At 43.4% G+C, this 27,743-nt stretch overlaps 1 protein-coding gene across 5 annotated transcripts in view; it reads right to left on the bottom strand.

The window, feature by feature from the left end:
* SV2B (synaptic vesicle glycoprotein 2B) overlaps positions 1–27,743 on the bottom strand; it is a 195,494-nt gene that overhangs the window by 146,156 nt on the left and 21,595 nt on the right. For 2 of the 5 annotated variants that reach the window (XM_014341586.4, XM_014341585.4), the window contains exon 2: positions 20,239–20,326. The exons of the other annotated variants lie outside the window; for them this stretch is intronic. The gene's annotated coding sequence lies outside the window, so the exon portion shown is untranslated. The remainder of the gene's footprint in view (positions 1–20,238; positions 20,327–27,743) is intronic. 5 annotated transcript variants of the gene reach the window in all.

Genomic DNA, 27,743 nt, shown 5'->3' with positions numbered 1-27,743 from the left:
TAGGACCAGTCTATATTTTACAATAGATCTTGAAGTCAATCCACCAGGATTAAGAGCTGGCTGCCCACGTTGGTAGCCAAATTGACAAATGCCCTCTGTCCTGGTCAATGCGATTAGTCCATGGGGTGCCCAGACATTTGGTTAAATATTATTCTGGATGTGTCTGTGATGGTGTTTCTGGATGAGATTAACATTTGAATTAGTGGACTGAGTAAAGCAGAAGGCTCCCTCCCAATGTGGGTAGGATTTATCCAGTTCATTGAAGGCCTGAATACAACAAAGGCTAGGTAAGAAAGAATTCTCTCTGCCTGACTGTCTTTGAGCTGGGACATCAGTCTTCTGCCTTCAGATGTGGACTCAGACTGGATCTTACACCATCAGCTCTCCTGGGTCTCCAGCTTGCCAACTGCAGATCTTGGATTTCTCAGCCTGCAAAATCATGTGAATCAATTCTTCATATATATAATATATGTGTATATTTTATATAAATATTCCCTATTGACTGTGTTTCTTCAGGGAACCCAGGCTATATACGTGGCTTCTCCTTTTCATCTCACTTTCCCATGACTTTACTAGGCTTTACTTCACACTCAAACAAACCACTTGCTTTTGAAGCCCTGTTTCAGGATCTGCTTCTGGGGGAACCCAGACTAAGATGGGCTAACCCAACAGCACGCCTCATCGCTTCTCACTTGCTGTCTCCCCACATTGAGGCCGGAAACCCAATGTTGGCTTTTCCTGCTTCCTGTGCTATGTGACCCAATCTTGGTCAATGATACATTTTTAAAAGTCTCAGAGAGGCAGAGGGGCTCTAAAATGCTATTTCATTTCTTGTTAAAAGGGAACAGGCCAGGCACAGTGGCTTATGTCTGTAATCCCAGCACTTTGGGAGGCCAAGGCAGGCAGATCATGAGGTCAGGAGTTTGAGACCAGCCTGACCAACATGGTGAAATCCCGTCTCTACTAAAAATACAAAAATTAGCCAGGTGTGGTGGCGCACACCTGTCATCCCAGCTACTTGGAAGGCTGAGGCAGAAGAATTGCTTGAACCCGGGAGGCGGAAGTTGCAGTGAGCCGAGATTGCACCACTGCACTCCAGCCTGGGCGACAGAGCAAGACTCCATCTCAAAAAAAAAAAAAAGGTGGGGGGGGTGCGGGGTGGGGAACAAACAGAAAACTGTTGTTTATTCCATCCTTTTTCCTGTCTTAAATGCTGCAATGATACCTGGAGTTTCACCATCTTACAATCATAAGGAATTAATATCCCCTAAAGTCCTGTAACATCTGCCATCCCTGGTAAGACCAGTCCCCAATATCTAATTGTTTCCTCCTAGGCACTAGACCTATAATATTTTAAGATATTCACTCTCCCTTCCCGGATTCAGGCAAGTAATGAGTCTTGCATGTTTGATATCCAGCAGAGGTTTAGGCAGAGCAGAAAATAAATTACCTGAAACTGTTTCTGGCTTGTGTGTTCCAAAAGCCTATGGCCTTCGGGAAAGAGAGATTCTAGGGATGGACTGAGTGCCTTAAAGAGCAGAAAAGGGAAGTTGATCTCACTCAGACTAAAAAGAGATTCCCCTGGGCTGGGGAAGGAGCACAGAAGCAAAGAATGGATAGAGGTCTCTGAAAGCAGGAAAAAATCCTGCTGTCCCTCATGGCCTGCTTGTCTGTGGCACTGGCACTGATATGACACGACCCAAGAGGGGAGTGGCTGCATGGCACGTCTGGGCAAGCTGGAACACCAGCATCTCTGCAGAGATTTGCATCCACCCCACATCTCAGGGAGCTCCAGAGGACTCCCAGGTCAGAAGGACCATGCAGGAAGGGATAGTGTAATTCTAGGTGGTAGGCTTTGAGGACTGGCAAGCCAACACTCTGCCAACAGGGTTGAGAAATTCTGGCTGATACGTTCACATTCCTTTAGGGACACAGACATGTGAAGAGTTTAAGGCTAAAAATCAAATAAGACAAATTCATTTTTTTGGTCTTTCAATAAATATGAGTTCCTATTGTTACTAGGCACTGGAGACATAAATAAGACATCATCTCTGCTCTCAAGGATCTTAGTCTAATGGGATAAATGCTTACAGCCAACGTGTAGGCTCATGAATTGAGTTATATGGCTCAGAAGCTTTGCAAACATTGCATGAGTCACTCTTGATCAAAGGAGGCATTCTGTGCGCCATTTATGAATGAGCAAACAAGACACAGAGAGGTGAAATGACTTACCAAAAATCACACAGTCACTATAGTGTGGTGTTCAGATTCAGACTGTGGTCTGACTAATGTCATTGGACAGGTTCCTTCCACTTTGTTCACTGTTTTCCATTGCCCATAGAGAGCCCAGAGGGAGTCTGTGGATGACTTTTTATACTGTAGTCCCTGGTAGAGTTTACCCAGTAGAATTAGTGGTGTCAAAAAAATAAAATATACCTAACTAGAGAGGTGAAAGATCTCTACAAGGAAAACTACAAATACTACTCAGAGAAATCAGAGATGACACAAACCTAAATGAAAAAACATTTTATCCTCATGGATAGGAAAAATCAATATCATTAAAATGGCCATACTGCCCAAAGCAATTTATAGATTCAATGCTATTCCTATTAAACTACCGTTGACATTCTTCACAAAACTCGAAAAATTTTTTAAATTTATATAGAATTTAAAAAGAGCCCAAATAGCCAAGTCAATCCTAAGCAAAAAGAACAAAGCCACAGGCATCATGCTACCTAACTTCAAACCATACTACAAGGCTACAGTAACCAAAACAGCATGGTACTGGTTCATAAAGAGAGCCAGAAATAAGACCGCACACCTATAACTATCTGATCTTCAACAAACGTGACAAAAACAAGAAATGCGGAATGGATTCAATAAATGGTGCTGGGATAACTGGCTAGCCATATGCAGAAGATTGAAACTGGATCCCTTCCTTACACCATATACAAAAATTAACTCAAGGTGTATTAAAGATGTAAATGTAAACCTCAAAATTATAGAAAACTCTGGAAGACAACCTAGGCAATACCAGTCTGGACAAAGGAATGGGCAAAGATTCTATGATGAAGACACCAAAAGCAATGGCAACAAAAGCAAAAGTTGACAAATGGCACCTATTAAACTAAAGAGCTTCTGCACAGCAAAGGAAACTATCAACAGAATGAACAGACAACCTACAGAATGGGAGAAAATGTTTGCAAACTATCCATCTGACTAAGGTCTAATATCCAGCATCTATAAGGAACTTAAATTTATAAGAAAAAAACACCGTCATTAAAAAGTGGGCAAAGGACATCAACAGAGACTTTTCGAAAGAAGACATAAATGCAGCCAAAAATCATGTGTAAAAAAGCTCAGCATCATTGATCATTAGAGAAATACAAATCAAAACCACAATGAGATATCATCTCATACCAGTCAGAATGGCTATTACTAAAAAGTCAAAAAATAACAGATACTGCTGAGGTTGTAGAGAAAAAGGAATGCTTATACACTGTTGATGGGAATGTAAATTATTTAAACCATTGTGAAAGACAGTATGACAATTCCTCAAAGACCTAAAAACAAGAATACCATTCAACCCAGCAATCTCATTACTGGGTATATACCCAAAGGAATATAAAGCATTCTATTATAAAAACATATGCACATGTATGTTCATTGCAGCATTATTCACAATAGCAAAGACATGGAATCAACCTAAATGTCTACCAATGGTAGACTGAATAAAGAAAATGTGGTACATGTATACCATGGAATACTATGCAGCCATAAAAAAGAATGGGGTCATATCCTTTTCAGGAACATGGATAGAGCTGGAAACCTTATCCTTAGCAAACTAATGCAGGAATAGAAAACCAAATATTGCATATTCTCACTTATAAGTGAGAGCTAATTGATGAGAACACATGGACACATGGGTGAGGGGGAAAGCACACACTGGAGTCTATTGGAGGATGGAGGGTGGGAGGAGGCAGAGGATCAGGAACAATAACTAATGGGTACTAGGCTCAATAACCTGGGCGATGAAATAATCTGTACAACAACCCCCATGATACAAGTTTACCTGTATAACAGACCTGCACATGTACCCCTGAACTTAAAATAAAAATTAAGTTTAAAAAAAGAATTTGTTGTGTCTTGCTATTCAAAGTGAATTGCTACATCTGCTAAAGCTCTAAGTGACTTCCATAAAAAAAAAAAAAAACAGTTCTCTTCATCACACCTTAAGGAAAACAGCAACCTTCTGTATGCACACATTAATTAACACGGCAGAAATAGATTGGAGTTAATTATAGAGCCCTCCTACTTAAAAATGAGGAATAGGCTGGCTGCCAAGGAAGGCTGAGTGCCATGGAATAAGGTAAGAGAAGTGGAGAAAGCATGGCGTCTCTATCCTGTGTCCTCTTCTGAGAGCTGTCCCGCTGTTGAAATGCAAATGGTTTGGTGGTCAATGCCTCTGAGCTGGCCACAAACTCAGCAAGTCTCTCAGCTTTGAACATGTGCTCTCTTTAAGTAAAGGTCTTTCACCACTAGAAAAGATGCACACATCAATTATTAAGAAAGTATTATAGCAGGAGGAAGGAAAAATTGCATGTCATTTTCCTGGCATTCAATATTTTTTCATTATTTATTACTAGCATCCATCTATTTGGGGAAGAATAAGCAAATGCTTTTTTTAAAAAAAAATCATGAATGTTTCAACCCAAGAGCTGGAGAGATATTGGGCAGCATGTTACCCAAGGTCCAGAAAATATACATTTGTTACTAAATCCCTTGAGTTTTCTTTTTCTGCTTCAAGCACACCAAGGAGAAGTATATTTGAGAATGCTACATTCCTCAAACCACTCCAGTCCTGTGTTTAACCTTCTGCTTTTTTGTAAGTACTTATATCAGCTAGGAGTCTCATCTTGATTCCTCTAGCTAGTTCCTGCAGGTGTATAAACATTATCTGGCTTCTTCAAAGTAAAATATGTGTGGCATCACCAACAAGTACTACTAGAGTAAATAACATTTTCCATTACAAAGAGAATGTATAACCCAAAGATTTTAAAGGAGCTCAGTATTCTACCTTCTCCAAGAATGAAACAGAATCATGTTTGACCAGTTATCACCGCCTACATGAATAGAGCATTGTGTCTTAAAGGCTATAAGACTCTCCCTCCCATAATAGAAGACAGACTCTAAAGAATCCAGTGATGAAGGGCACTTTACCCATTTAGAAAAAAACAGTGCAGCTCACTGCCAGTGCTCATTTAATTTTGCATTAACATGCTCTTCGAGGCTGAAGCAAATCTGACCAATTTTCAATGTGAAAATAAAATATAAAAACTGTTCTTGGAGTTATTTCTAAACAGAACAAACATCAGAATCGTCTGAATCATCAGAATCATCTACTCCAGAAAAACCGGATTCATCAAATGGGTCTGCACCCAACAACAGTTCGAGAATGATGTTAACATCACACATAAGAATGCTACGTTTTCTGGGATTTGACACTTTCGGCGATCGAGAATTACTATATTTTGTAAATGGAAATAGCACTACTAAAAACAGAATGCTATTGATAGAATGATGTCTTTTGTTTCCAAAGTCAATACACTGGAGCAATGTGAAAATAACAATGAAAGTGAGATATTTTGTGACAAACTTATCTCAGGGTAAATGCTGCCGCCGCAAGCGCCACCCATTTCTCGGGGCAAATGGGAAAAGGGTTAATGGCAACCTGTTTCAATGGTTCCCAGACCTGGGTGTGCATGACAATCAACTGGGGAACATATTTGGAAGGCTTCTGAGCCATTCTAGACATACTGAATCGTCTCTAATAGGACCCAGGCATCTGTATTTTGAAAATGCCTTCCCCCAAGCGGTTCTTATGGACAGCCCTATGTGGGTACCTCCCATCCAAATCCAAATTCCCACAGCAACACCCCAACCAAGCCGTCCTCCAGTCTTTGCTTAATTAATACCTCCCATGAGAGTGGACCCACCCGGTCTGTCCCTGGACAGCACCAACAGTTGGGAAACAGCCTCCCTGGAACTCCCAGCCACTGGCTGTGCTGTCACAAGTGAGTAAGAGGAGCCTCATTTACACTGAAGCAGCAGCAGATTCTGCTACTTGCACCTAAAAAACCGTTGAAAGAAAGATGCATGCAAAGATTCAAATTGCAAGCTGTAAAAATATAAGAGTATATGCTAAACTTTATTTTTATAAAAAATGATTTTCTTGTTGAATTAAATTCAAATAAGTGTTGAACTAAACACAGTTTAGAATGGACCCTACTGTCCTCTATGGTAGAAGTATAAGTGATTAAGAATACAATGCAAAGAATATAGGTTTTTAAATCACACCTTGGTTGGATCCTGGACCTTCTATTTACTGTCTGAGTGGCCTTGGGCATATTGTTTGACCCCTCTGATTTCCATTTCTTGGAAAGCTGGGATAAAACTAATAGAATAGGGCTGTTGTTATGATACAGGCATTCAATAAATGTTAGTTCCCTTCCTTCCCCTTCTGTTTGTTTTTCTTCTATGATCAATTTGTCATAGGATCTTACCATTTCTTAAATATCTCCTGATCTAGTCTTTCTCTCCATTGCTAACACACCACCTACATGAGCATTCCTGTATTTCCTCAGCATCTCATTACTTAAATATTTAGGCTTGGAGGGAGATAGGAAATAAATGGTTACTTAAGAGCAAGCATTGCCACTTTTTTCAGGAAGTTGTTCTCTTTGTTCAGGAAAATATCTTGAAATGCCACTTGAGGCAGCAGACACCCAGACAGCATGAGTTAGCAAGTGAAAAGGTAGCAAAAGAGGTAATTAAATTGTTCCTCATTTGAAGTGAACTGGACAGAGTAAGCACAGAAGAGAGGAGACAGGGGAGGGATGAGAGAACAGCAAGGCTGTGGGCACGCAACAGGAACAGGGGTTGAGAATCAGCAGAAGTCAGAGTCAAGGGGGACTTTTGAAGATGCCTGTGAAATGCAAGAAATCTTGGACCTTTCCAGAGTGTAGAGTGGAGTGTGATCCCATCATATCCAGCTCTTAGGGTTCAGGGCCTCCAGCTAACATCTAGGCTGAAATGAGTTCCCGCAAAGCTGTGTATCTTACCTCTCTGCCTCCCTGCTCTCTTTGTGCCATTCCTCTGCTCAGGAGCTCTGAGGATCCTTGCTCTGAGGATCCACTGTGGGACCCTGTGTTCTTTACTGCCAATTCCTGTCAGACAGTATCAGTCTTTTAAACATACACCCTTTCAGGTACAGCATCTAACTCTCTGAATGTAACTTTCTGTAATATCCATTAGCAGAAAAAGATGTTGCCAAAATGTGACCTCTGTCCAAAAAAAACAACAAAACAAAACCCAAACTATTTGGCAACTCTATTGGCTTGAACCCTTAGGAAAAAAATAATAATATGAATGATTTATTAAGCATTCACTGTGTGCCAGGCAATAGGCTAAGCATTTTACTTATATTCTGTCATTTAATCTTCACAAGAGCCCTCTCAAGTAGATATTACCCTTACCACTCTTTAGACATTCAAAGCAAAGCTCGCAGGAATTTGGTAACTTGCTCAAAGTCTCACAGATGGTAAGTAGCAGAGCTGGCCCTCAAAGGGGAACCTCTCTGCACCCTTGACCGGGATACCTCAATGAACTCACTTATCACCTGGATTAGGAGCAGGTTAGAAAGCTAAACTACTAAGATGCTCCTGAAAACTCCAAGTCTTCCTGAAGAAGAGCAAGGCCCTGCTCTGCAAGACACCCTAGATGATGCCAGCAAAAATCTGGAAACACTCCATGCCCTTGCTAGAATAGCTCTAACTCAGCATCGGCAGTTCCCAACTCAAGCTGTACATCAGAAATCCCCTAAGAACCCTTCCAAAATTGGAGTTTCTCAGGCCTCAATGCAGACCTACTGAAGAAAATCCTGTGGGAATGGGGTGGAAGAAAGGGCTACTTTTTTAAAAATGGTCTCCAAAGAATGTAGCCAGTTCCAGAAGTGGGGTTTAAGAAACAGTGTGGTCCTATGCCACTCTTAGCTATAAGTCCTGCCACCTGAGTGCTTGTAGCACTTCTGGCTTCCATCATGAAAACAGTTCTATTTTAAAAGAAGTTGGAGGAAGTGTGGAGAATCTTAGTGTTAACATATGTTCATCTGAGGCTGTGTGGTTTCTCTTTGGTGGCTGTGGCCATAAGAAAACAGAGAGTCTTCTATCTCAGTGTGTGTTTATCAACCCCCAGCAAGGCTCTAATCAACCAGGGGCTCATCCTATTGTCCTTAATACAGAGGTGATAAACAGCCACTGAGCCATGCCAGAAACTTCTTCAAGACAAACAGAAGCATGCCTTTGGTAGAAGGTGGTGTTTTAAGCCACAGAAGTATCTAGTACATGTCCCACACCCAGTCCTGGTTAGTCCAGGAAGCCTAGTGTGGAAAGAAAAACTGACCGTCAGACATGTTCTCCACTCTGTTGGAGGAGATCAAAGAGGAGAGCAATGGGCTACTCCTCAGGCCTCGGGTTAAATGGAAGCAGACCTAATGAATGAGCTAGTGCTAACTAGGGGCCAGTTGCAGCCAGAAGTGTGTGGAAACTTCATTTGGAGGAACTCCACGAATTGGCACACAGGAGAGATATACACCTAATTAAAGCTTCCTTTGAGAAGGTGATATTTTTGTTCTCCTCCTCTGGGAGAAGCACTAGACTTTTGAGACAGAAAATGCTGAAAGGCATTTTTATTATTTTAAAATCCTTCTTAATGGATAATTGATGAATGACTTTTCTTAGACTTTATTTATAGAATTACCTGGTACTGTTAAAATGTTAAGGCTTGAGAAAATGTAACTTTGTTCCTAGCTGCTATTACTTTGAAGAAAAATAATGAGCATTGTGATACTCACGGAATGTTTGGTAATAGCTGGATGGACAACAGCTCAGAAATGTTTGCCTACACCAGTGGTTCTCAAACTCGGTGCATCAGAATCACCTACTGGGCCCATTCCCTGAGTTTCTGATTTATTATGTCTGGGTCAGGACCCAAGAGCCTGCATTTCTAGCAAGCTCCCAGGTGATGCTGATGCTACTGGTCCAAGGACCACACTTTGAGAATCATTGACCTAGAGCATGAGCCCAACTTCCAAATGATCTGGGCTGAGACGCAGGCTCTCACTCTCACCAAACTCTAGGAACACAGTGGCCGGATCTTCCTCCCTTCCTTGGCTACCAGAGGGACCATATAGCTTGGTTTCTCCAGGACAATCTTAGTTTATGTCTTTTACAACCAACTGATGCCTGTTAATTACCTTAGTACCTCCTTGCATCCTCAAAAGTATCTCAGTTTAGATGATAATTGTTACAGTCACCCTAATGTTTGCTCCTATTTGCTTAACCCTAATCCGTAGGAATCCCACATACCTAAATGGAGGGTGCTCTCTTTCAGACAGAATTTGCTTTTGCCTTCTCTGAGAGCCAGGGACACTGTAGACCTGGGATCGCCTTAGCTGGGGTTGCAGCTTAACTTAGTGCCCTTAGCCCAAGGCTTACTCTTACTACAGCATTGATAGCGGTGTTTGCCCTCACCCTGCTTTTCTGTTCTGGGTGCTACTTGTACACCTCTCCCTGCCCCCACTTCCCAGCTCTGGTTTTAGCTCAAGGGTGGTATTTTTGCTGCTATTGATATTATGGCTGTTGTTATTTAGGGTTAGAGAGAGGTTCTTTGGAAGTTTCCCTTACTTCTTTTTTTTTTTTTAACATTTTATTGTGGAAATTTGCAAGCACGTTCAAAAGGAGAGAGAAGAATTTAATGAACTACCATGTACCCACCAGCTAACTCGAACAATTATCAACTCATTCCAATCTCATATCATCTATACCCCTACCCAGTTCTCCAACCTTCCCTTCACACAACCATTGGATGATTGTGAAGCACAGCCCAACATCATATGATTTTAGCCATATGCACATCAGTCATAATTTTTAAAGAATAGGATTCTATTTTGAAATAATCAGTATGCCATTATCACACCTAAAAAGTGATAATTTTGTAACATCATTAAATATACAATCAGTGTTCACATTTCCCTAATCGTCTCATAATTTCACTGGTTTAATTGTTCAAACAGAATCCATAGACGCTCTATACCTTGTATTAATAATTGGTTGATATCACTTTCTTTAATAATTTATGTTTCCCAAGCTATCTCTTTTTTATTCATTGTGCCTTATTTGTGGATGAAACCAGATAGTTTGTCCTATACAGTCATCTCTCAGGAACCATGAGGGATTGGTTCTAGGACTCCCTGCAGATAACGAAACCCATGGATGCTTAAGACCCTTATATAAAATGACATAGTATTTGCATATCATGCATGCAGGTCTTCCTGTATACTTTAAATCATCTTTAGATTACTTATAATACCCAATACAATGTAAATGCTATATAAATATTTGCTATACTATATTGTTTTGGGAATAATTACAAGAAAAAAAGTCTGTACCCATTTAGTACAGATGCAACCATCCATTTTTTAAAAAAAATCTTCAGTCTGTTATTGGTTGAATCCATGAACGCAGAGTGCCAACTATAGTTCTCATAGAATGTGTTTTGCTGTTTGCATTCCTATGGTGTCATTCAACAAGTTATTCTGTCCCCTGTGTCTCCCATAAATTGATAGGTCAATCTAGAACTGTGCTGTCCAATACAGTAACCAATAGCCACATGTGGCTATTTAAATTTAAATTAGTTATAATTCAACAAAATTTAAAACTTAGTTCCTCAGTCACACTAGTCTTATTTCAAGTGCTCAACACATGCATGTAACTACTGGCTACTACGTTAGACTGTGCAGATACAGAACATTCCTATCATTGCAGAAAGCTCCATTGGACATGCTCCACCTCAGATTCAGGTTAGGGTTTTTTTGGTTGGTTTTTGTTATTGTTGGGTTTTGTTTTTGTCTTGTTTTTGGGATCAAGGCTACTTCATAGGTAGTGTTGTGATACTTCTATCAAGATACATATAAAATCTTGTTGTCTTTCTTCATGTGATGTTAACACTCATTGGCAATTATTGCCTAGACCCTGTAATTCAGATTACAGAATTCCAATTCTGTCACTGTTTTTTCATTTGTCAGCTGGAATACTTCTATAAAGAGCAAATTCCCCTCATCTATCATTTGGTTGTCCTGAGATATAGTTTGTATTGGAAAGGCAAAGTAAACACCTGATTCTCTCTTCTTATTTACCAGTTTTCAAAATAATAAGTTGGTTTCCTAGTATCTTCCAAAAGTGACCAGTGAGGTGTTCTATTCTGAGCACCATTATAAACCTACAGGTTAAACATATTTGATGTGTTCCAATGAATTAATGCTGTTGGCTACAATTAATAACCTGTGCAAATGTGTGTGTGTATATATATATATGAAATACATATATATTAAATATATATATATATATTTCACATTTTCCTAGTTTTGTCCTGTAGTTTTGGAATAAAATCTAATAAGTGAGATTTCTGAGTCTGAAAGTAAATATACATGTAATTTGTCTTCCACCTCATGCCTGACACACAGTTACTCACTAGTGATTTGCTAACTGCTTCATCCATTGTAAATCTAATTGTAAGTTAAAAATAAATAATAGCTTTGTGGTAAATGCTTTGAAGCCACCCTCGTCTTCCATCTCACATTTAGAATCACACAATTTTTAAAACAATGGAGGTGGGTAGACTCTAATATGAGGGTGGCTTAAACAACTCATTAACTGGGGTGATTAGTAGTTGGAGACTGGAGAAGTGTTCCACTGACATATTTAAGTTTTTAATAAAACCATTTAAAAGATTTAAACAACCATGAAAAAATACATGGGACTTGGAGGTTATGTGACCTGGCCCTCTCACCTCCCAGCTGAGGAAACTGAGGCTCAGTGACTGCCTGCTTCTTACAAGTCACCCCAATAACTGGTTTACAAGTTGCATCGTTCATACTCTTCCCTAAAAATCACATTCCAGTGCTTTTGCTTTGCCTGCAGGTTGTCTTCTGCGTGGATCAAATTTTCATTCAGGAGCAGATAGTTTTTCCTTCATCTGCCAAAATCCCGGTCAAGGTAAGTTGCCATTGACCAGGAGAGCAGGAATAAGCTGGCTACCCAGAGCCCTCTTGCTTCTCCTGCCAAAGCTGCTTGCCCTCTTGTTTCATCACTGCCACCCACCTCTGGATCCCATGTGCCAGCCTTCAGATGCCTCTTGGCACAGCAGGAGAGCTGGTCAACCCGGCTGTCACCACCCCCTCCTCCCTGAGGGAAGGAAGCCACCCCATTCCTGCTCCCAAGAGACAGATCTGCTGACAACTAAAAAGGCAGTCTGCCTTACAGGAACCTAGAGCTTCCTTGCTCCAGGGTGTGGATGGAATGGTTGGCCCCACCTGGCTGTCAGGTCAGGGCTCAGCAAATTAGGCCAGTAATGAAATGAAGATGTAAAGGGCTTGCAGACAGCTGAGTCAAGAGCCTTACTCCACCGCACAGTTCTCTCCCTGGGACAAAGCACCCGAGACGCATGGGCCTTCCCACTGGTTCTCCACTAGCTGGACAGGCACATGTAAATAAAGGTTTTCTCTCCAAGAATATACCTAAGGCCCCTAGAGAGTAAGTCACCCACAAACTGACCCCTTACTTTCTGGCTGTCAGATGCATCAACCCTACATCAAACCTTCCAGCAACCTGCTGAGGTCGGCCGCTCTCTCCCGACTAATCTGAGGTTTATAGCTATGCTACACTGCATCTGAGTATGCCCACCTGAATGGCATCCTGCTAAGTTCTCTCCAGCAGGTCCCTCTTTGGCATATCAGAGACCAGTGGCATTTAATCTGGGATTCCCAGATCCCTAGGAGTCTGTGAAGGCAGTACTTTGTGAAGGTGGTAAAGTACACAAAGTTTTCAGAATGTTATGGTTTATATTATCTTCATATCTAACTTTATATTATTTTCATATCTACACATGCCAAAAAAAAAATCAAGTGTGTGTGTTGGGGAAGAGGCAGTGGGAGAAAGCTGCAATCGTGTGGTTCTCTTGCCCTCCTGCAAGGTGAAGGCTAACAGCACTTCCTCCTAGGAGCTGTGTTTTGTAATGAACAGAGAGGAGTTTTAGGAGAGGCAGACCTGGGTTACAATTCAGCCTTCATGAACTGCTAGCCATGTGAAATTTGAAAAAATAATCACTGCAAACCCATCTTTTGTCTCTAAAACTAGGCACATACCCCGAACTTCACAAAGCAGAGATGTGAAATAAGTAAGTAGGTAAAGCACCAGAGTTTCAGAAACACAGTAACGGCTCAGTAAATGCTGGTTCCTTCTACTATTACCTTTCCCTGGCCTTTATGAATGAGCAGGCAGGATGGCGTCATGGTTTCGATTTTCATATCAGACAGACGCTGTGTTACATTCAACCCCACAGTTATGGGTGACTTACCCCTCCAAGCCTGAGTTTTCTCATCCATGAAAGAAAATTTTCTTGCAAGATTGCTGTGATGATCAGAGATAATGTACCATGAAGCACTTGCTCAACAAAAAGTACCTCTTACTGTTTTTCATGGTTTTTCCCCTCACCACTATGTAGGTAGCTGTCAACTGAGAAGTATGACACCCCCGACACGGGAGAATCTGAGGTGAAGTGGGAAGAGTGAAAGATTCATGCTGAATGCCAAGCGTTCTCAAAGGGGTGGATATTGCCTCCAACGGGATGAAAATTGGTTTTTGAAAAGGGCGATAATCTGCTCTTTGAGGGGAAGGAAAAACAATCTTAGATATCACAATGGTTTGTGGCCTCTCAAGGGCCACAGTACATAAAAAGATATACGGTATATCTGTAGTATTAGAATTTCATGATGGCGGAGAGGGGTCCCAGCTACTTGGGAGGCTGAGGTGGGAGGATCACGTGAGCTGGGGAGGTCTAGGCTGCAGTGAGCAATGATCACAGTACTGTGCTCCAGCCTGGGTAACAGAGGAAGACCCTGTCTCAAAAAAAAAAAAAAAAAAAAAGGTTGAGAAATACTGTTATACAGAGACCAGAAACATCTGAGCAGAAAAGGAAATGGTTGACTGGGAAAGCAATATTCCACCTCTGCATTAGAACGAATGGTTGGGGAAAGAGGTAGGCTGTGAAAATAGGTGGGACTCAATCCCACCTGCTGGAAGCCCAGAAATGATTTTTTGGTACAGGGCAGTTTTTGTTGTCGCTGTTGTTTTTATTGGGGTTGTTTGCTTTTTAAAGAAAAGGAGCTAATAAATATTGAACACTTATGTGTTAGGAATTGTGCCTGGCACTTCATATATGTTACTCCAACAGGACCATGAAAAGTAGATGTCAGTTTAACTGATGAAAAAGCTGAGGTTCTTAAATGTTAAGCAAAACATTTCATTCCAGAGCCTGTGTTCTTTCCAGAGTGGCCACCTTCCCAAGTTGCTCCAGACAGTGCCTGATCACGCCGGGTGTCCTGGAGTCATTTGTAAAAAGCACCCCCTTTTCACTCTCTTGCAGGTTTGGATCCTAAATTAAATAATCATCCTAGTTGCAGCTACTTTGTGGCTCTGTCCATCCCTCAAGGTATTTCCACAGGGAAGGCCTAGAATCCCAGCGGTCTTGAATGGATTCTGAATTGTAGCAACATCCTTATCAGAAGATGCAAAGAGGTCCCTGGGAAAGAAGAGGTTGAGTGATGACAAGGAAGTGGTGAAGAAGGCCGGGCCTGTGGCTCACGCCTGTAATCCCAGCACTTTGGGAGGCGGAGGTGGGTGAATCACCTGAGGTCAGGAGTTCGAGACTAGCCTGGCCAACATGGTGAAACCCATCTCTACTAAAAATACAAAAATTAGCCAGGCGTGGTGGTGCACACCTGTAATCCCAGCTACTTGGGAGGCTGAAGCAGGAGAATTGCTTGAACCCAGGAGGCAGAGGTTGCAGTGAGCCGAGATCATGCCACTGCACTCCAGCCTGGGAGACAGAGCAAGACTCCATCTCAAAAAAAGAAGAAAGAAAGTGGTGAAGAGGCATAGGAGGACCTTATTTTTAAGATATCTCAACATGCCTCACTTTTTAAGCATCCTGCAGAAAGCCCTGATGTGCATGTGGACGTTTCCGAGCTCAGAGTATGCAAAACCCCAAATGTGATCACCATAAGTGCACTGCAGAAGTTCCAGCTTCTCATGGATCGCGTACCTGGAAGGCTCACTGACACCCAGGCAAGGGAGAATAAGAGAAATCAGAAGAAGCCCCAGTCAAGGACTTTGTTGCCATGGCGCCAAGCTGTGTCCAGTGACCCTGCTGCCTGGGGACAGGAAGTATAGAGAGTTTGGAGTTGCAGACTCCAGACAGCAGCCAGCGAGCACCTGCCTCCTGGGCAGTGGATGGAAGCCCTGCCGCCTGTCCCCACTCTGGCCCGGGCATTTTCTGCAGACCCTCACAGGGCTCAATAAATTGACATCTGCAGGTTCAAGCAGGAAGTCGAAGCTAGAGATGTGCTATTTGTGCCTACCTCTGAATAATTTAACACTCCCTCCAAAATAGGCTATCATTAGAATTTGTCAATTCCAGTGCATTTGAGCAGAGAACCTCAAGCAAAAAAAAAAAAAACAAAAAAAAAAAAAGGAAAAGGAAGAAAAAGTTCCCACACATATTGCCTCAGAGTAGTGAAACAGGAGGATGGCAGTTCAATTTTGTTCTTTGTTTGTTTGTTTGTTTCATCAAAACCCTTTGCTTCCTAGTGCATCAGCCCCAACAGGAAATGCTGTTTTTTCATGTCTAATTAGCCCCCAGACCCAGTCTGTGCTGTGGGCAGGAGATGCAAGAGAAAATGCTTAATTCCTACAAATGCACTGGTGTCAGTTTCCACCTGCACTGCTTATTCTTTGCTGTGATCATATTGAAGTCTCTTAATCTCTATGATCCTCAGTTTCTCCGCCTGCAAAATGTGAATAATGATGTGGCCTCCCTCATGGGGGTGTTACAGAATTAAATAAACTAACAGAGGTAACATACTTCTCTCAAGGCCTGGCATGCAACAGATGCCCAATAGTCTTTAGTCTTTTAGCCCTTATTATGCACTGGCCTTAAGTGAAATGGCGCCAATTCCCATGAGGAACCAGAGACATGCACAATTTTCAGCCCTACATTAACTCACTTTTTTTTTTCTTTTTGAGAGACAGGATCTCACTCTGTTGCCCAGGCTGGAGTGCAGTGGTGCGACTATAGCTCACTGCAGCCTCAAACTCCTGGGCTCAACGGATCCTCCCACCTCAGCCTCTCCAGTAGCTGGGACTACAGGCACGTGCCACTGAGGCAGGAGAAATAGGGTCTGGAGGCAAAAAACCTAAACTGTTTCACACCGACTTCCTAGAACTAAATCAAAAGGAAAACCCTAACTTTCCACTCCTAAGTAACAAAAGGACCAGAGGCTACTGGTCCCTTTGACCTTTTCTGCAGAGCAGATGGAAAATTGGCTGTCTGCAATAAATCAGACTGAATGAGGGTCCAGTCTTCGTTTGCAACTTTGTAACTTCACTCCAGCCTCTGAATGGTTGCTGTCCACAACCAATCAGACTGATTGCAGGCCAAGTCTTCATTTGCATAGAAGTATAACTTTACTTCACCCTAACCCCTGATTGTTTTTGCAACCAATGTTTGCACAGGTGTGTGACCTTTGTAACTTCACTTCAGCCTCTGGTTGGCTGCTTTCTGCAACCAATCAGACTGATTGTGGGCTACTACTTCATTTACATGAGGTGACCATGAAGCAGCCAATGGGAAACTTCTAGAGGGTATTTGGACCCGAGACGATTCTGTAGCTGGGCTCTTGAGCCGCTGCTGGGGTCTGCGCCCACACTGTGGAGTGTACTTTCATTTTCAATAAATCCCTGCTTGCGTTCTTTTGATGCTTCATTCTTTCTTTGCTTTGCTGGGCGTTTTTGTCCAATTCTTTGTTCAAAACAGCAAGAACCTCAATAATAACTTGCAGTCATGACCCTCTACCGGTGACATCACCACACTTGGCTAAGTTTTGTTTGTTTATTTGTTTGTTTTTTGAGACAGAGTCTCACTCTATGGCCCAGGCTGGAGTACAGTGGCACAGTCTTGGCTCACTGCAACCTCTGCCTCCCAGGTTCAAGCAATTCTTGTGTCTCAGCCTCCTGAGTAGCTGGGATTACAGGCACCTGCCACCGCACCCAGCTAATTTTTGTATTTTTAGTAGAGACGGGGTTTCACCGTACTGCCCAGGCTGGTCTCAAACTCCTGACCTCAAGTGATCCGCCTGCCTCGGCCTCCCAAAGTGCTGGCATTACAGGCATGAGCCACCACACTCAGCCACTTTTTCGTGTTTTTTTTCAAATTTTTTGTAGCAATAGAGTCTCACTATGTTGCCCAGGCTGACGCCAAATTCCTGGCCTCAAGCAATCCTTCTGCCTTTACCTCCCAAAGTGCTGAGATTACAGGCATGAGCCACTGCACCCAATCTGCAAACCCACTTTCTTTTGCCCATTACTTAGGCTGCCAAACACTCACAGTAAAATATATACATATACACATACACACACAAACATATATGTGTATATGTATACATATATGTGTGCTTATCTGCCCAACCCCCCCAATACAGATGTTCAAATCGACTGACCCCCAGTCCTGCTTGTCAATGCCCCTAGTTGTGCTTAGTTTTATTCCCCGTGAGGGCTGTTCCAAACCTTTTCCCTGGACTGGGTGCAGTGGCTCACACCTCCCAACACTTTGGGAGGCCAGGGCAGGAGAATTGCATGAGCCCAGGAGTTCAAGACTAGCCTGGGCAACAAAGTGAGACCTTGTCTCTATTTAAAAAACAAAAACAAAAACAAAAAAAAACAAGAAAACATCTTTTCCCTGAATCTCCCCCCATCTCCAAAACCCTTCCTGACCTCACTCACTAGCTCATTGAAAGCCTTCTCTCAGAAAGTCTCCCAACTTCACCCACTCCTTTCTCCTCCTCTCCCTCCACAGCGTAGCTACCCTTTTCTAAGGCTAACCCCCCACTGCTCTCAGCCCCACACCCTCCCATGTGTTCCTGAACTTGGATCCATCAACCATCTCCTCCTTTTGCATCTTCAAGTTCCTTCTCCTCACACTCTCATTTTTTACCCTGTAAAAATACTAAAATATCACACATCCTAAAGACATTTCCTTCAATCCTCTTTCCTACAAGCTTGGCCAACGTTCTCCCCTTGCTTTCACCTCTGAACATCTTGAAGGACTCACTGAACCGTGCACCGCCACACGCTCCCCTCTTCGCCCCTAGGACTGCAGCTCTTCTTCTCACCTCCATGCAGGCAGTATGTCTGCAAGACTCACAAGCCACATCCTGACTGACACGCAGGAGCTTCCTCTTGGTCCCTGTCCTCCATGAACACCTACTTGGTCAGACCCCTCCTGCTTTGGAATCTCTGACACCAGCTTTCTCCTGACTCTTCTCCTTCCTCCCCAAATGCAGCTGCTTCTCTCTCTCTCTCTCATTCCCTGTTCCTTACCCTCCACTTCCATTTTCAATGCAAATGTTCTCTATGGTTCTAGCATGAGACTTTTCTCTTCTGCTTCTATTCTGTCTCCCTGGATGATTTCAGCCACTTCTGCCACATGATGCTTCAGCCCTAGCCAAGCACGTAACTCCAACCCTGACCTTGTCCCTGAGTTGCAATTGGTTCCTGAGCCTGTTCACTCAAGAGAGCCCAATATGGAATTCAGTATTCCTCCAACACTCCTCCCATCCTCTCTCCCAGTTGCCCTAACCTAGGAACCTCAGCTGTGTCACTCCTCTCACTCTCCTCAGCCCCACTTCCTAGACTTGCCAAGTCCTAGCCATTTCATCTCAGCATTAAGAATCATCTCATCCATCTCTCCTTTCCTTTCTCCTACCACTGTTCAGGTTCAGGCCTTGGCACGCCTGACCTGCATGCCAGCCACAGCTGCCCACGTGGCCCCAGGCCTGTCGTCCCTCTCTTCCCAATTTATCCACCCCTAGCGTTGATGGTCATCTCCTTGGAATGGTTGTTAATATCAGCTCCCTTTGCTGAGCCTTTGCCAAGGACCAGGCACTGAGCTAAGCGTGTTACATGCATTATCTCACTTAACCCTCCCAAGATCCCCGTGTGAGTACTCTTCTTGTCTCTCTTTTACAGATGAGGAAACACAGGCTGAGGAAAACCATACTTACGGTCACACAGTTAGTAAGTGGCAGGGCTGGGATTTTAATCCAGGCTCTCCAACTCCAGGGCACAGGCCAGAAGCCACGAAGTTATACTGCCTCCATCCACAGACCGTATCACATCAAACAGATCGCCTCCAAAGAAGCCTCCGCTGGCTCCCTCATGCCTACCACTGTCCTCTGCATGGCCCCTAAAGCCATCTGGAGGCAACCAGATGCAGTCCTAGTCTGTGCCCAGTGTGCTGTGCTGGGCACATGTGACCTTCTGTTTTGGTTCTGTCCACCCTTGCAGCTTCATTCATGCACTAGGGCCATACTCCGGTTCTGGGCTTTTCCAAGACATACTACATCTTTGCTGGTCCCCACCATTGCACTTGACTCAGCCTCAATGCTCCCTCCTCCCCCAGTTCCATCTCCGAACAATTGATTTCTCCCCCTTCATCACAACCCTGCATTTTATGTATACCTTTGCCAAAGCCTTCCTTTCACTTTACCTTATGAAATGGTAAATTTCATTTATGAAATGCAAATACATGCAAATGCACATGTATTCAACCCACTTGACTCTAACTTTCTTAAGGTTGGATATCTTTGACCTACTCATTTCTGTAATGTGTCATGTACCTACCCCAGGGCATGTTAAATATTTGTTGAAGTGACTTGATCCCAAGGATCTCACACATATGCTGTCACTGGGATTATTTCACTCCTGTTTGAAAGGCAGCAGGACACAAGACTTACACGTGGCCATGTAGGGGCCAAGGGCTCCCTGGCCCTCTGAAGTTTCACCAAAAAGTCAACTCACAAAAGCAGATTAATTGGAAGGCAGGCATATAACTTTATTTGACGTGTATCCATGGGAGCCTTCAGAATGAAGAACCAAAGACACAAGGGAAATTGGCCATTGTTATGCATGGGTTCAACAAAATATAGACAGCCATGGAGAAATATGATTGGACAGAAAGGATAGGATCTAGTGCTCATGACTAAGTGAGGAAACCCAGAAGACCTACCTGTATAGATTCCTCTGGTCATCTCTGGGCAGCATTCCTTCCTTCTGGGTGTGGGGCAGGGCCCTCTCTGGACTGAGAGTCTTAGGACCTATAGTCAAAGAAGGTTGGTCAGATAATTTCTTTATGGCTAGGTTTTACACAGAAAGGCAGAGGGAAGTGAGAGTAGTATTTTTAGGTTTTATGGCTGGCTTTGGGGAAAAAGTATTCTGGTTTCTATGATCTGCCCTGGGAAAGAAGGATTCTAGTTTCTATGGCTAGCCTTGAGAGAGACTGGGACTGAGAGACAGACGGGGAGGAGAAAAACACTTTCGCTTCTGAGGCCTTCATTTTTGGATATTGTTTTCTGAGCGCCAATAGCAATGTAGGGATCTCATATTCAGCCAGGTGAGGGCTTGCGGGGTGGAATCAGACCCTGGGTGAGTACCTGGTCCATTCACTTTTTCTGACTCTGAAGAAAAATCTTACTAACAAGCTGCAAAGATAATTGTCAAGGAAAGAACAGAACAGCTTTCACATTCTGACACCTCCTCCTGCTCTCCCATCCCACCTTCTTGGAGAACAGCCTCTGCGGATGACTCACTGGTGGAAGAGGGTGAAAACAGCTCCCAGGAGGGACTGAAAATCTCTGCTACACAAAGAGCTGAGTTGGTGATGGGATTTGTCCCCAGAGGGTGGAAACACAGTTTCTGCACAATCCCAGATTTAATTTGAGTCCTTGGGATGAACGTGACAATGATAATAAGAGCTTTCACAGGTATATTTTTCTCTTTTTCTCCAGTGCAATAGGTTCAAATACCTGAGGGATGTTTTTCTCTGCAGAGCACCAAATGCCATTCTTCATGACCTTATCCCAAGTTTCCTCACAGTTCATAAAATGCATGTCACTTTAATGCTTATAATGAGAAAAAGAAAAGAAAAGCTCAAAGAACTACTCCTGAATCTGCATAGCTTTGCAAAATTAGCATAGAAATTCTGGCGAACCCCTGGGACTATTACTATGCCCCAATATGCACAAGTTAAAACCTTAACTCCACTATGGAGGCAGCATGCTAAAGCTCAGCAGAACACTGAGACCACATGTCTCACTCCTCCTGCCCTCCACCCACCACACTTCCCCCTGCATCTCAGCTCCCTGCACACACAAACACCTTCTGGGCTGTCCCTGGCCCCCTTCTGTGACTGTCATGCCTCTGGAGTATTTCTTTTCTTTCTCATCCAAAAGGTTATTTGTTCAATAGAAAGAGTTTTTCTTTCCCAAAATCAGGACAGTGTGGACAATCTGCTTTCTAAACCCCTACTGAGCCTTCCTGCTGAGGGACAGAAGAGCGGCTGGACAGTGCCGTCAGTGCGGGGGCTTGGAGAACAGGATGCCTTCCCGGCAGTCCCAAGCAGAAGGCATGGCAAAAATGAGCTTGTTCTGGAACAGCCGCACAAAGGGCACAGTTGATCTGTTTCCAGCCTGGCCTCTGCCCGTTAATTAGAGTATCTCAAAAATGCTTAAATGTGCCTCCCACTCTCCCCACCTTGTCTTGTCCACACCCTTCTCTTTTATCTAAGATGAAGCTAAGCATCCCAGAGGGAAGAAAGCAAAAAGAACATTTTGTGAATATCCACCTTGTGCCCAGCTCAGAGCTGGAAGCTTGACATTCATTCAGTCCTCAAAAAAAGACCTGCAATGTAGGTATAATTATCATCCCATTGTATACAGGGAGAAACTAAGCCAAGCTTAGAGAGGTTAAGCAATTTGCCCAAAATTACACAGCTAGTGATTGATGGAGCTATCATTTGAGTCCAAGTTCTTTCATTCCAAAGCCCATGCTATGTGTCCTATAATGATGAAGTGGTGAGAGTGAACACCCTTGTCTTTTTCCTAAACTTGGAGGGAAAGCATTCAGTCTTTCACCATTAACTATGATGTTGTTCACTGTGGGGTTTTTAGAAGTGTCCTTTATCAGGTTGAGGAAGTTCCCTTCTATTTCTAGTTTAAGTATTTTTATTATGAAAAGGTGTTGGGTTTTGTCAAATGTTTTTCTGTCTATTAAAATGACTGTGTAAGTTTTTTCTTTTATTCCATTAATGTGGTATATTACATTGATTGACTTTTGAACATTAAACCAGACTTGCATTCTTGGGATAAATGCCATTTGGTCATGGTGTATAATCACTTCCTTATGTTGCTAGATTTTGTTTGCTAGTATTTTTCTTGAGGATTTTTGTATCTATATATCGGAGGTATTTGTCTATAGTTTTCTTTTCTGTACAGCAGCAATAGGAAACAAATATAATATCCCAGTCCAGGGTCTGACTCTTACCCTAACTCAAGCCAAAGACCTGGCTCATCAACCCTACAGCCACAGGTCTCTCTCCCACTATTATCTCCAGATGGATATATCAACCAGAATGTCACTTTACTTATCTGCAAGGAGAGCTCTACCTGTAAGACAGAATCCTCATCTTGGCATGATCAGCACCTCCTATCAGACCAACACAGGAAGTCAACCCATATTTGGATGGAGGCTCAGGAACACAGAGTTGGAACAGGCAGAAGCAGATGAGTCACTGCTCTGGGTCTCCATCTTAGAGCCTGCTGCCCTCAGGTGCACAGTAGGCACAGCCTTGCCAAAGGAACCCTCATACCTGAATTTGTTAGCTAGATGCTGTCTTTCTTAGGTGGTATTTGGAACTCAGTGCCAACATCGCCTTCTGAGAGGCTCCTTTTTCTTTGCATACTCAGCTGACCAATCCCTCTTAAGAGTGCTAGATGTGTTCTTTCTTTAGATTTGTGACTATTAAGTAATCCATTTAAAGCACTTAGAACACACACCCAGCCAAAAGTAGCACTCAACAAACATCAACTATCATCATCATCATCATCACCACCACCATTATTGTTACCAATATATTCAGTTCAGTTAGGTTCAAGTACAGTAGGGTTGGGGACCCTTTTCTCTCTTTAAGGTGACGTTATTTTCTCACTCTGCTCTTTATGCCCTAATTTTAAATGACTGAATTTTTTTTTTTTTGCCCCTTGAGACAGGGTCTCACTTTGTCACCCAGGCCAGAGGGCAGTGGCAAGAACACAGCTCACTGCAGCCTCAAACTTCCAGGCTCAAGCATTCCTCCCACCTCAGCCTCCCAAGTAGCTGGGACTACAGGCGTGCACCACCATGACTGGCTAATTTTTTTGGTATTTTGTGTAGTGACAGGGTTTTGCCATGTTGCCAAAGCTGGTCTTGAACTCCTGGGCTCAAGTGATCCTCCTGCCTCAGCCTCCCAAAGTGCTTGGATTACAGGCGTGAGCCAATGCGCCTGGCCAAATGTCTAAGTTCTTAAGGGAAGCCTCACTCCTTGCACTGACTGCAGAATGATGATCATACAAAGGCCAGCTGGGATCGCCGTTGGATGATTTATAAAGTCTTTTCAGTAAATGAGAAAACATGTGACGTCATGAGTGCAGTACCCGGCACAGAATAGAAACTCAACAAGTGTTTATACCCTCATGTACTGCTAGGCACTGAATTCTGTCCCCTCAAAATTCATGTGCTGAAGTCCTAACCCCCAGAACTTCAGAATGTGACTGTATTTGGATAAAGCCTTTCAAAAGAGTTAATTATGTTACAATGAGACCTTTAGGGTAGATCCTAATCCAATCTGACTAGTGTCCCTACAAGAAGAGAAAATCTGAACATACACAGAGACCCCAGGGTGCTTGCACCAAGGGAAGGCTATGTGAGCAGGTAGCAAGAAGGCAGCCATCTGCAAGCCAAGGAAAGGGGCCTGAGTAGAAACCAACCCTGGCCACACCCTGACCTTGGACTTCCAGCCTTCAAAACCACCAGAAATAAATTTCTGGGCTGGGCGCAGTGGCTCACACCTGTAATATCAGCACTTTGGGAGGCCGAGGCGGGTGGATCACTTGAAGTCAGGAGTTCGAGACCAGCCTGGCCAACATGGTGAAATTCCGTCTCTGCTAAAAATACAAAAATTAGCCAGGTGTGGTGGCTCATGCCTGTAGTCCCAGTTACTTGGGATGCTGAGGCTCAAGAATCGCTTGAACCCAGGAGGTGGAGGTTGCAGTGAGCCAAGATAGTGCCACTGCACTCCAGCCTGGGTGACAGAGTGAGACTCTGTCTCAAAAAAAAAAAAAAAATTTGTTGAAAGAAAGAAATTTCTGTTGTTTAGATCACCCGCTCCATGGTGTTTTGTTATAGCAGCCCCAGCAAATGAATAGTCTTCCTTTGAGAAGAAGTATTTTTGGCATTTGGGGATGGTGGAAAGTTTTAGGATGACTTAAAGGAAGTCCCCCATCCCTCTGCAGGCCTGAAATTCTGTCTTGTGAAGTAAGGAATGCACATTTCCCCCTCTAGGCTCTCTTCCTCACTGGCTCTTGGCTGCTGCACCTCACACTCGGTTGCAGGTGTCTCACTTCCTGAGGAAGGAGGTGCCATTAGCTTCACAATCCTCCCAAGAGTCCTGCCTGGGAAGTCGTGCCTCACAGAAGGAAACACCACTGGCACCGCAGACACAAAAACTAAAATCGCAAATGACAGATTCGTGACTTCCCCGAGGGAATAAATAGCGTGAACAGATGGGCCCTGAGGCTGGAACATTCATTTAAATCCTTATAGAATTTTGATAATTTAATGAATGTGGTGAGAAAAGAATGGCAAACCAGTACCAGCAAGCCAAAACAGTTTGCCCACCTTGCTGTCTACCCAGGATGATTTTCCCATAATGAGGAGTGCAACAAGGTGACACGGACAAAGTATTTTCTGAGGGATTTCAAGCCTGTCTGTGAACTAGCAGCTTGCAAGCTGAATATTTTCTCTAGGTACCTCTTCAAGGCTCCTCTCTGGGCAACAGTGCCAGGTGATTTCTAGGTAAGGGAGTAATTTATAGATATGCCTGGGACACAGACCAAGTGTGCTTAGAGCCCAGGGTCATCTCCCCTGGAGTTCACTTGTCTGGTTTTTCCAAACTGGCAAATCCTGCCTGTTCCCGATTAGTCTCTCCTTGCTCCTCTCTGGAGACCTTCAGTGAAGACACGCCCAGAATAGAGAAAGGAGTAGTGCATGAGGAGTCCGAAGACCTGCATCACAACTCTACCGCTCCTCACGTCTACTCTTCAGAAAGTGCTAGACAAATAACTGGCCTTCAGCAAATGCAAATCCTCAGGCACACCTCCCCATTTGTGTGCCATAAGTCACACAGTATGCACAGGGACCACTTTTGGAGTTTTTACTGCATGAATGGAACCAGATCCCGTCTCCCTAAGTTCTCCCGGGATACCCAAGTGCAGGCTCTGTGGTTTTATGGCCCACCTACACTGTATCTTCCTCAAGCTCTTATTTCTTTTTTTTAATTGACAAATAAAAATTATGTCTATTTGTTATATATAAAATGTTGTTTTCAAATATGAATACATCGTGGAATGGCTAAACCAAGCTAAACCTCACAGACTTATCTTTTTGTGTGTGTATGTGTGTATGATAAGAACACAAAATCTACTCCCTTTGCAATTTTTTGTTTTTGAGACAAGGTCTTGCTCTGTTACCAGGCTGCAATGCAGTGGTATGAACATGGCTCACTGCAGCTTTAATGAACTCCGAGGCTCAAGTGGTCCTCCCACCTCAGCCTCCCAAGTAGCTGAGACTACAGGTGCACGCCACCATGCTTAGCTAATTTTTGTACTTTGTTTTGTAGAAACAGGGTTTTGCCATGTTGGCCAGGCTGGTCTCAAACTCCTGAGCTCAAGTGATCCTCCCACCTCAGCCTCCCAAAGTGTTGGGATTACAGGCGTGAGTCACCACACCTGACCAGCGATTTTCAAGAATACAATACATTGTTATTAACTATAGCTACCAGGTTGTAGAACAGACCTCTTGAATTTATTAATCCTGTCAAACTGAAATTTAGTATCCTTTGACCAACAAGGATCTCCCCAACACACTCGCTCCAGCCCCTGGTAACTACCATTCCACTCTCTACTTCGATGAGCTCAACTTTTTTAGATTCCGTTTATCAGTGAGATCAGGCAGTGTTTGTCTCTCTGTGCCCGGCGTATTTCATTTAATGTAATATCCTCCAGGATCAAGCTCTTATTTCAATAGATGTCTTGGAAAGTACAGGACTAAGAACAGACAAATGGTTGGGGAAGATGAGCCCCAGGTGCAAAGTATCTTAATGGGATGTCCAGTTTTGTTAAATCACTCAGACAAAGCAGTCACTAGAAGCAGCAAAAAGGATGGAGAGGAAACCAGGATGGGGGAGTCTGCTCTGCAGCATGCATGTTGGCAGAGAAGGAGAAGCAGGGTGTGGTGTCCAAATGGCTTACAAGGCATAGGGATCAGAGAGTCAACCCAGCAGGAGAAAGCTGAGCCATTAAAAATTATTCAGACAGGGAAATCAACCCCAGCCATTCCTGCTTTCTAGACTGTTTCCCCAGGGAGGATGTCTGGAGACTCCATTTGTGTACAGCATGACTTAATTCTTGATGGAGGAGGGAGAGGATATCGTTGATCAACTCCTTCTCTGAATCTGACTCTGTACTCATTGTACTTGCATCCACGACACCCCTGGCTTTAATGCAACATATATCGATGAGATAATACATTTCTAGTAGCTGAGATAGTGGGAGTCCAAAGGGGAGATGGTTTAGCACATATTGGGAGTTCAGTCTTTGGGGTCAGACTCCTGGAGTCAACAGGCAAGCATTACTTTTAAAACACCATTGGGCCGGGCGCAGCGGCTCACGCCTGTAATCCCAGCACTTTGGGAGGCCAAGGCAGGCGAATCATGAAGTCAGGAGATCGAGACCATCCTGGCTAACACGGTGAAACCCCGTCTCTACTAAAAATACAAAAAATTAGCTGGGGGTGGTGGCAGGCACCTGTAGTCCCAGCTACTCGGGAGGCTGAGGCAGGAGAATGGCGTGAACCCAGAAGGCAGAGCTTGCAGTGAGCCGAGATCGCGCCACTGCACTCCAGCCTGGGTGACAGAGCGAGACTCCATCTCAAAAAAAAAAAAAAAAACACTATTAATATATAAATAGATGGTTTCTTCAGGTGAGTGCGAAGGGGAAAGGAGTGGTGTAAAGGAATTAATTCCCTGGGCAAGATAAGCACCCATGTGGTTCAAGAGAGCTGGTGTTCAGATCTTATTTGCTTTCATCTCTAAGCCAACTCTGCTTTCTTCCCTTCCAGCTAATGGGTGCCCTGCTCGGTTTGCCCAAATGTCAAGTCTACCTTCAGACAGAAAAGAAAAAAATATAAAAAGGTAAAAAATAATGACATAATAGACATGAAAGAAAAAGAAGCAAGATTCTACCCAAGAATTATGGGAAAATAACGCAATAGAAACAGTAATAATAATTGAAGCTTTGCTCTGTCACTGGGTCTTGGCTGCACATTAGGATCATTGGGCAGCTTATTTTTAAAAAATTCAATTTATACTCCCATCCCTAGAGATTCTGGCTTAAGTATTCTCAGGAGGGTTAGGGGGAAAAA

This window comes from Pan paniscus, chromosome 16, assembly GCF_029289425.2.
Source record: "Pan paniscus chromosome 16, NHGRI_mPanPan1-v2.0_pri, whole genome shotgun sequence".
In the NCBI taxonomy this organism is placed as follows: Eukaryota; Metazoa; Chordata; class Mammalia; order Primates; family Hominidae; genus Pan; species Pan paniscus.
The sequence above is the reverse complement of the archived record's forward strand: the minus strand, read 5'-3'. Positions and strand labels throughout refer to the sequence as shown.